Source organism: Acinonyx jubatus, chromosome B1 (genome assembly GCF_027475565.1).
Source record: "Acinonyx jubatus isolate Ajub_Pintada_27869175 chromosome B1, VMU_Ajub_asm_v1.0, whole genome shotgun sequence".
Lineage (NCBI taxonomy): Eukaryota > Metazoa > Chordata > Mammalia > Carnivora > Felidae > Acinonyx > Acinonyx jubatus.
Genome location: NC_069382.1, coordinates 29651433 through 29660131, shown reverse-complemented (window position 1 = coordinate 29660131; position 8699 = coordinate 29651433). Strand labels below are relative to the sequence as shown.

General features: G+C 43.7%; 1 long non-coding RNA gene across 2 annotated transcripts; it reads left to right on the top strand.

Annotated features, from left to right (window-relative positions):
• The first annotated feature begins 546 nt into the window (after positions 1-546).
• Positions 547-4410, top strand: LOC128314367 (uncharacterized). Of its 2 annotated transcripts, none has more exons than XR_008295917.1 (3): positions 547-1296; positions 3485-3630; positions 4264-4410. It is a non-coding gene; the product is annotated as an uncharacterized LOC128314367 (long non-coding RNA). The 2 variants fall into 2 exon arrangements; XR_008295916.1 differs by having other exon boundaries at positions 3738-4410.
• Positions 4411-8699: the final 4289 nt, after the last annotated feature.

Here is an 8699-nt window from a genome sequence, read left to right as displayed (position 1 = left end):
GCCGAAAGCTCCCCGAATCACTGGTTTCATCTGATAGACAAGGAGATCTGGCCAAAATTTCTCATGGCAACAATGAGCTGAAAAACACAGTAGTTTCCCACTTCCAATGGGCTATGCACCTTCCAAGCTCAGCTCACTTCTCTCATCTGGCTACCTGACTTCCCCCGCAGGGATTTTAGTCTGTGACTTCTGGGTGAATGGTGACGCACTACATTGTTTTATATACTATCCAGATGCGTCACATGCGAATGTGGCCCTGGGTGGACACACTGTGATTCAACTGTCTATTCATTAGGTCAAATAGCAAGTTTTTACCATGTGACCAGGCTGTACTTTAAACTGACCAAACAGACTAGTGGTTTTGGCATCGTGTGAATGCTGTCTCAGTAAGGTTCTGCTGAACTTCGTGTAGAAGTATGTGCCAAATTATATGCAAATTTGTGTTTTTCATGGGAGCTGAGAGCCTTGGCACTTAATTTTGATTTTTTTTTTTTTTAGAGCTAAGTATGTAGCATTGGCCAAGTTCTGCATGTTTAATCCTTTTAATCATTCAACATAAATCATGCTCTCAGTCCCTTAATCATTCTTGTTATTCTTCTTTGAAACTCCTCCAGTTTCCTTACATCCTTCATTGCATAAAGAAGAGTTTTTTTTAACAGGACTGTTTCACTTCCAAGAATCCATTCTGTGATGGAAACAGTGGGGGTTAGAAGATCCAACGCCATGAGAGACTCCAAGGGAAATGCAAGGCGTGGTCCTCGAACAGTCGCAGACATTCACAGGAACTAAAAGGACGTCTGCCACATCTGACCCAGAAAACTAATTTTATATCCTTTTTTCTCATAAGTAATACAGAGAAGGGTTTATATGAGGTCTTTTGGTAACATAGTCTACATTCTTTTATTCTGTATTTATTTATTTGGCATCTACTACGTGAATGAGAGAGGTCTTGCCCTTCCCATCATGTTGAGTGTAGGGAGATAAACAGCTGGTAGGATCACATCTCTTAGGATCCGAGATTTGTCTATCATCATCCATCAACCCTTTCCCCTTTAATCTGGTCAGAGAGCTGCTAGCGAAGGGTGTCTGAGGGAAACTCTAAGGAAACACAGACCCTAGAGGAAGCAGAAAAAAGCAAAGTTGACAGAATGTCTTCGTATCGATCTACCTTTTCTTGTATCTGCTTTTTCTTTTCTCTACAGGCCCCTCCCCGTCTCCAATTTGAATATAAACTCCAGAAGAACCATGTTTTGGTCATCAGTCTACCCCAAAGCCTAGAAAGGTGCCTGCCACATAGTAAGTGCTTGAGAACTTCTTGAGGAATCAATAAACAACTGCCTTCAGCTTAGCACCTCATGCTTGGATAAGGATAATTGATACTTATTAATTTTGTGTAAAGTTTTATGCAAAGCATAGCTTCAAGACACTTACTGAAGCCTCCCTCACGTTCTAATATACCTTTCAAATCCTATTTGTGCCTGTCAGATCCTCTTAGAGAGAAATTTAGGGCCACCATTATTCAAAGCCATTTAGGCCAATAGATTCATGAATCCCCCTTGTTGGCCATCCTACCAGTTATCATTTAGCCTTTGCTTGAATACCTCTAGAAACAGAGAGCTCATTTCCTCCCAAAGCAGCCATCCTGTGCAGTCATGAGGATTAGAATACTCAAGCTTAAGTTTAGCTAAGATCTTCTTTTCTGTAGCCTTTACCCATTGTTTTAGTTGTCAGAAGCTAATTAATCTTTCCTTCCACTGGCCAACCCTTCAGGTATTTTGAGACATTAGCACATCCCTCCTAAATTTTCTCTTCTGTACATTAAATGTCCCTTGTTCCTTTCTACACCTAGAAAAAGTATAGGAGAAATTCTAGCTTGGGAGTGTTGTGTATATTCACGCGAGGATTCACACACGAACAACAGGAATGCATGAGCAGGGTGTCTGTTTAACGGGAGGACGAAAGAGCTTCATAAGGAAATCAGTAACTAGTGAACAGACCATAAGTCCTCCTTCAAGAGGCATAAACCAGCATGAGAAGGGAGGAATGTTCAGGGACACGGGCTTAGCTCGTTCTGTGGACCCCGTTTTCTCCCCTCAGGAACTTGTGCCAAGCTTGGGGAGACGGAACACTGAGGATCAAAGGCCAAGATCACAGAAAGCTCTGGTCAGCACTGAAAATACAAGGCAACGCTTGTGATGTTGGACACCACATAGGATGGAGAAGTGGGGGAGAATATTGTATCACACTAGAAGGGACAACAGTCGCCTACCAGGGAGGGGCGGGGGCAGACGTGAAACCAGGGACCTGGTGGAGAGAGCAGCAGCAGGGTGCAGGGTTTGTTTAAGGAGCAGCTACAGTGGGAGGGAGAAACTGTGCCCGGGAGGGACAGCCGGCCAAAAGGGAGAGGGTGTGCATCCAGCACGCCTGAGATTCTGGGTAGCATTTGGGGAGGACTGCAGTTCTCTGAACCCGCTAAGAGAGAGAGGCTTTTTTGTAACTGTTATTCCCCAGCATCAGGAAACATGATTATAAGTCCTAATGATCACACTAGCTTCTCTCTTCCGGGTCTACGGGCCCGGCGCTGCGTTAACACTGGGGCAACCCATTCAGTCCTCAAAATAACCCTTTGAGGCCGGTACAGTTCTTATTCTCCTTTTACAGATGAGAAAATTAACATTTAGTGGACCTATCATATCTAGAGTCACACTGCTAGTAAACGGCAGGGCTGTGAAATAGAGCTATTTCTTTCTAACTTCAAGCTTGGCTTCTCAAATGATATAAAATTATGCATTTTAGTATAATTTCCTTGTATTGCAGCCCAGACTTTAGTCGTAAAGTATTTACATTTGAGTTGAATATGTTTGGTGCCTTAACCAATGCTTTAAAAAAAAAAATGCCGAACCTAAGTATATATAGCACATCATACAAAGAAAAAAAAAAGGAAAAAAACTTATGCAAAGAAGTGAAGTTACTTGATTCCTGCAGGAACTCTTTTTTTTTTTAAAGTTACTTATTTATTTTTTGTGGGGGGAGCACAAGCAGGGAAGGGGGGAGAGAGAGAGAGAGAGAGAGAGAGAGAGAGAGAGAGAATCCCAAGCATGCTCCCCACTGTCAAGGCAGACTCTGATGCAGGACTTGAACCCACAAACCCTGAGATCATGATCTCAGCCAAAACCAAGAGCTGACTGAGCCACCCAGGCACCCTTGCAAGGAACTGTTCTTATCAACGGTGACAACAGGATCATCTATTCCATGTCACCGAGCGAGAGTAAGTGACCATCAGTCCCCACGTCAGTGCAGCCCTATCAGCTACAGAACTAACACTTCCTCAGTGGCTATTGCTCTGAAGCAGCCTCCTCCGTCCAGCATCAAGTCAATACTGATGAAGTAGATGAGAAACACTGTCCCACGTCCCCTGTGTCCATCACCATCTTGTGTGTCCCTGGATGTTCTCCTCACCAGAGAAATTTTCTTTCTGGCCCAGGGAAAACGAAATCCTGCCATGAGTAAGTCTGGGGCATCCTGCTTTTAAAAACCTTTTATGGGACCATAAAATACCTCACCTCACCACCTTTAAGAAGTTGGCTTCAGGAATGAGAGCAAACTGAATTGCACGGAGCTGAAAACAAGGTAAGCAGATTGTTATTTCTTCTGGCTAGAGCATATCTGACTTCCTTATTGGACTAAAGCATTTAGTAAAAGGAAACAGCCTTTTAATTGCACGTTCCTTGCAACAGCCCACAGACTCATGACCTGAGCCAGGAGCAGACTCCAGAGCAAAGTGTTGTAGACAAGCTGGGACTTTACATGCCTAAGAACACGGTCATTTACAACCCGGAGGTACTTTATTGCTAATGATCTTTGAAGTTAACAAGGTTTGCAGAAGCTTTTCAGCATTATTATTACTATTTACATCAATGGCATTAGTGATGTCCTTTATTCTTCCAAGACTTAACACTGCTAATTGGCATCAGCATAAACAGAGGTATAAATGCTATCATGCAACACAGGCGGAGCCAGCTCTGCAGCTTTGTGGGTTTAATATGGAAATGTTTGCTATCTAATGAGGACACAAAACGTTAATCTGCAGAACAAATTGTATTTATAGAGAAACGAATTATCATATGCAAATGTGACACACATCACTTGCGAAATTCCTGTTGCCTCTGGGGCGGCCCTCTGTGACCTTTCTGAAATGCAGCGCTTTGAAGCAGGAGCTAATGGTTTCATGCACTGAGGCTGATTACTTTCATTTCCATACAGAAATGAGCTAAATGGGAAGGACTCTGGCTCCAGAAGAACACAACAGAGGCCTGGCCTTCGTAACTGTAAGCTGCACTCTGTTGATTTCTTATCCTTTGCTTTAAAACTCAGAGTTCTTCTACAGCGTTTGCTGTATCTGCAAAGCTAGAGTAACGAATGTTGTGACCCACTTAGTAAAAGGCTTGAGATGTTCTTATCATACACGCTGTCCTATTGGATGAAGGCTATTTTGATGTTGCCTCATAATTATTTTGTTGGTGTTGTTTTTCTCTTCTTCATCGAGGAAGAAACTCCCCCGAGTATAGATTGTTAAGTCTACTGAGTGGTGTTTAACTCCTTTCCCTGGTACTTTTTCCTCTTCTCTTTCAAATATATGTGTTCTCTAGTTTGAAGCCTCATGGAAGGATAACATGCTGGAAATTAAGTGGCTTTAGCGATCACCCAGTGAGTCCAAATATTTCATTTACAGATGAGGAAAGTAGGGCCCAGAGAGGTCAGGTGACGTACCCGAGATCACACAGTGAATTGGGAGAGGGCACTGGAAGTCAGGTGCTCTTTCTATAGGCTTACGCAATGAAAATGATACGAATAAAAACAAAAACACCTCTACTTTAGCACTGCTAAGTTTAGAGTTATGTGAATGCTTGAAAGTGTTCTTAACTCTATGAAAGCTGCTGCTGGCCGAAGACCCTTGACCAGCTTACGGATATGCAGTTCTGCTACTTTCATCAGGACAGCGCGGATCTGGTTCCGCATTTTCCAAATGCCTGTTGGACTGTGAGGGCAGAAAGTGAAGGAAATGTGGCCTCTACAGTCGTAGAACCCACAGTTTTCTAAGGGAGACCAACATGCAGTCAGACAATTTCAACGAAACAAGGTAAGCGCGTTATCAAAGTACTCACCTTGGGTAAAAGCATGGAGAAAACAAGCACTCCATGTAAAGGAGACTGCACGGTGGGGTGCACGGTGGTGTTTCTATTGCTATGTAACAAATTATCTCCAACGTAGTGGCCTAGAAACACACATTTACTATTCCCGTGGGTCAGAAACTCCTTCATGTCTCAGACGGGTCCTCAAGTTGAGGGCCTCACATGGATTCAGTCAAGGTGTTGGTCAAGCTTCAGTCTTCTCTGAAGCTCAGTGCTATCTTCCAAGCTCATGGGGTGGCTGGCAGAATCCATTTCCTCCTGGTGGTAAGACTGAAGTACAGCTTTCTGGCTGGCTGTCAGTGAGGGCTGGTCTCACTTCCTGAAGCCCCCCCCCAGCTCCTTGCCATGTGTCCCTTCTACAACATGGCAGCTTACTTTCTCAGAGTCAGCAGGAGAATCATTCTCTTCAGGAAGGCCTGAGAGAGCAGACCTAGGCGGGCTGACTAGTGACTATGTCCCCGACATGGCCGCGGAAAGAAGTTCCTGCTCAAACCTCAGAACACGCCTCCTCCCCTTGAGTAACTTACGTTTTCTAAGAAAGCAGGCTACCGATTGATGCATTCTTCCGAAGTCTGGGGTGGGAGGAAGGGGAGTGTGAGAGGCGTGGAAAGTGTGAGTAGAAGAGGGAGGGCTTCTCTCAGGTGGGGGCCCTCAACCCTGTCCAGGCTTAGAATGACCTGGGAGCATTTTACCCCTCCCCAAACCAATTAATCAGAGTCTCTGGGGATGGTGTTTGGTGCTAGGTATTTATATAGCACAGCAAGGCTGACAGCCAATGGTTCATAGGTGACCAGTGAGAAACGTTCTGTATACACCGAGGCCAAACATGTTAGAGATCCTCAGACACAGTGGTTCTTAAACTTCAGGTGCATCAGAATCTCCTGCAAGACTTGTTCAAACAGATTGCTGAGCCCCACCCCCGGAGTTTCTGATTCGGTAGGTCTGTGACCACCAGGCCCAACATTTGCATTTTTAACAATGTCTCGGTGACGCTGATAATTGCCGATCTGGGACCACACTTTGGCAGCCAATCGGCTGAGTCCACGACCCTTCCCCAGCCAATCGGCTAAGGCCGTGATCCCTATAAAACCTGTGTGCTTTTGAAACTCGCTCTTTCTCTCTCCGGTATCTCACCGCTGCATCGGTGCAGGTAGGGGATCGAGCTCGAGCTAGCTCGAATAAAGCCTCTTTGCTTTTGCATGGGACTCGGCTCCCTGGTGGTCTTTGGGGATCACGAATTCTGGGCATAACAGGCCCAGTCCCTCTTCTAAAGAGCTTTTACTGATTAACTCAGGCCCATCCGGGATAATCTCCCTTTTGATTAATCCCAAATCAGGTGATTTGGGACCTCAGTTTCATCTACCAAATCCCTTCACATTTGGGACACGACGTGACCTGATCACAGGAGTGAAATCCCATCATTGTCAGAGGCCCCACCCACACTCAAGGAAAAGGTCTGATACATTGGGACAAAAATCCTGGGACCTAACCTAGAATGCTGCCTCCCTCAAGGGGAGAGCAGAGGGGTAGAATTCCAACAGGTTTCAGAAAGTATGAATTGAATCATAAAAGACAATTAAGGTGGGGTGCCTGGGTGGCTCAGTTGGTTGAGGTTGAGTGGGTTGACCAGGTGAGCATCTGACTCTTGATTTTCATTTAGGTAATGATCTCACCTTTCATAGTTTGAGCCCTGTATTTAGGCTTGGGATTCTCTGTTTCCTTCTCTCTCTGCTCCTCCCCTGTCCTCTCTCTCTCTCTCTCTCAAAAATAAATAAATATATTTTTTTTAAAAGATAGAGGTAAATACCTGAGGCGAGTGTTTTAATAATTTTTTTGAAATTATTTTTCTCACCAGAGGCTTGTGTTCACAAGCTATGATTTTATTTAAGTCAGTCGTGCACTGAGCACAAAGAGAAAAGAGGCATGAAATGGACGACTCAGCAAGAATGAAAAAGCAGTAGAAGAAGAAGGGGAAGGAGAGAGGAAAAAAGCTTTGTTAGGATGAAGGAATGAAAACGAGACACAGTTGAGAGCTTAGAAGACAAGGTGTTTCTTGGAGCCTCCATGTTCTCCTTTGAAAATACGGTAATTATTTGCAGTACGTGAGAGGCAAAGGAGTAATATTCCTAACATGGAAAAAATTCTCGAAAAGTAGGTAAAGAAAAAGAAGAATATTTGACTACAAAAATGGGCTAAAGATTGGAATCTTAGGGTTAGGTCCTGTTATGGGCTCCATTTTACTGACCCAGAGAGGTTAAGTTAGTTGCGAAAGGTCACAAAGTGGCAAGTGGCAGAGTCCGGGTCTGTGCAGGTAGGGAGGCAGTGCTCTCATGGCTTGAAGACACACTGAGGCGTCAACGGTGGTTCGTTAGTCCGTGTTCAAGGGCTACCCAGCGTTGAGGAGGGTTTGGGAACACAGGTACTCCCCTAAGCCACTGATGAAAATGGAAACAATATATCTTTCTGCGACGTTTTAACAGTTTGCATCTAAAATCTTCTTTGAAGTACATAATCTTTTATGTAACATGTCTTTCATGTTCTTTTATCCCAGGGAAAACAGTGTTTGTAGAAATATTTAGTTCTAAGAATATCTATCAAGTTACTCCTAATAAAAATATATTAAAAAAATTTTTTTTTCAATGTTTATTCCTGAGAGAGAGAGAGAGAGAGAGAGAGAGACAGAGTGTGAGTGGGGAGAGGCAGAGAGAGGGAGACACAGAATCCAAAACAGGCTCCAGGCTCGGAGCTGTCAACACAGAGCCCAACGCAGGGGTCAAACCCATGAACCATGAGATCATGACCTGAGCGGGAGTCAGACACTTAACCGACTGAGCCACCCAGGTGCCCCAGATAATTTTTTTTGATGGAAGCAAACAGAGGTTACATCAATGATTCTGCATTCATGCAGTGGAATACTCTACAGCAATTGCGACTGTATTTTTTATCTTTTAGGGTATTAATAGGAAAACTGTACTGTATATTGGGAATTGAAAACAGGTTATATAATATCCCATATTTGTTTCAAACATTAAAAAATTCTGCATATATGTGAATACCAAAAGAGGGGAGGAGATATTCTTCCTGGAAATATATTCACCAAACTATTATGTGTGGTATATTTGAATTGTGTAGAATTATAGGTGACCTGTGTTTTTAAAATTTTTAGTATCTTTTTACTCAATAAGTATCATATAACAAGAAAGAGTAATATGAGATTTAATTACATGCTCTTTAAAAGCATTTTCTCACCATCTATTCTAAGACCCACATTCTAAGACTGCTAAGACTCCGTATAAGCAGTCAGCCTAGTGATCTGCCTTCTGCCCTTGGCTCAGTTACAAATTAACTCCAGAAAGTTAGAATTGGAAGGGATCCTAGAAAAATCAAATGATCTAACGATTCAGTTCTATAGGTGAGATGCCAAGGCCACAGGGCACAGATGATTTGCCCAAGACTGATGAGAACCAGTGTGGGGTAACCCCGAACAGGAAGGCAGGACACCCTCCC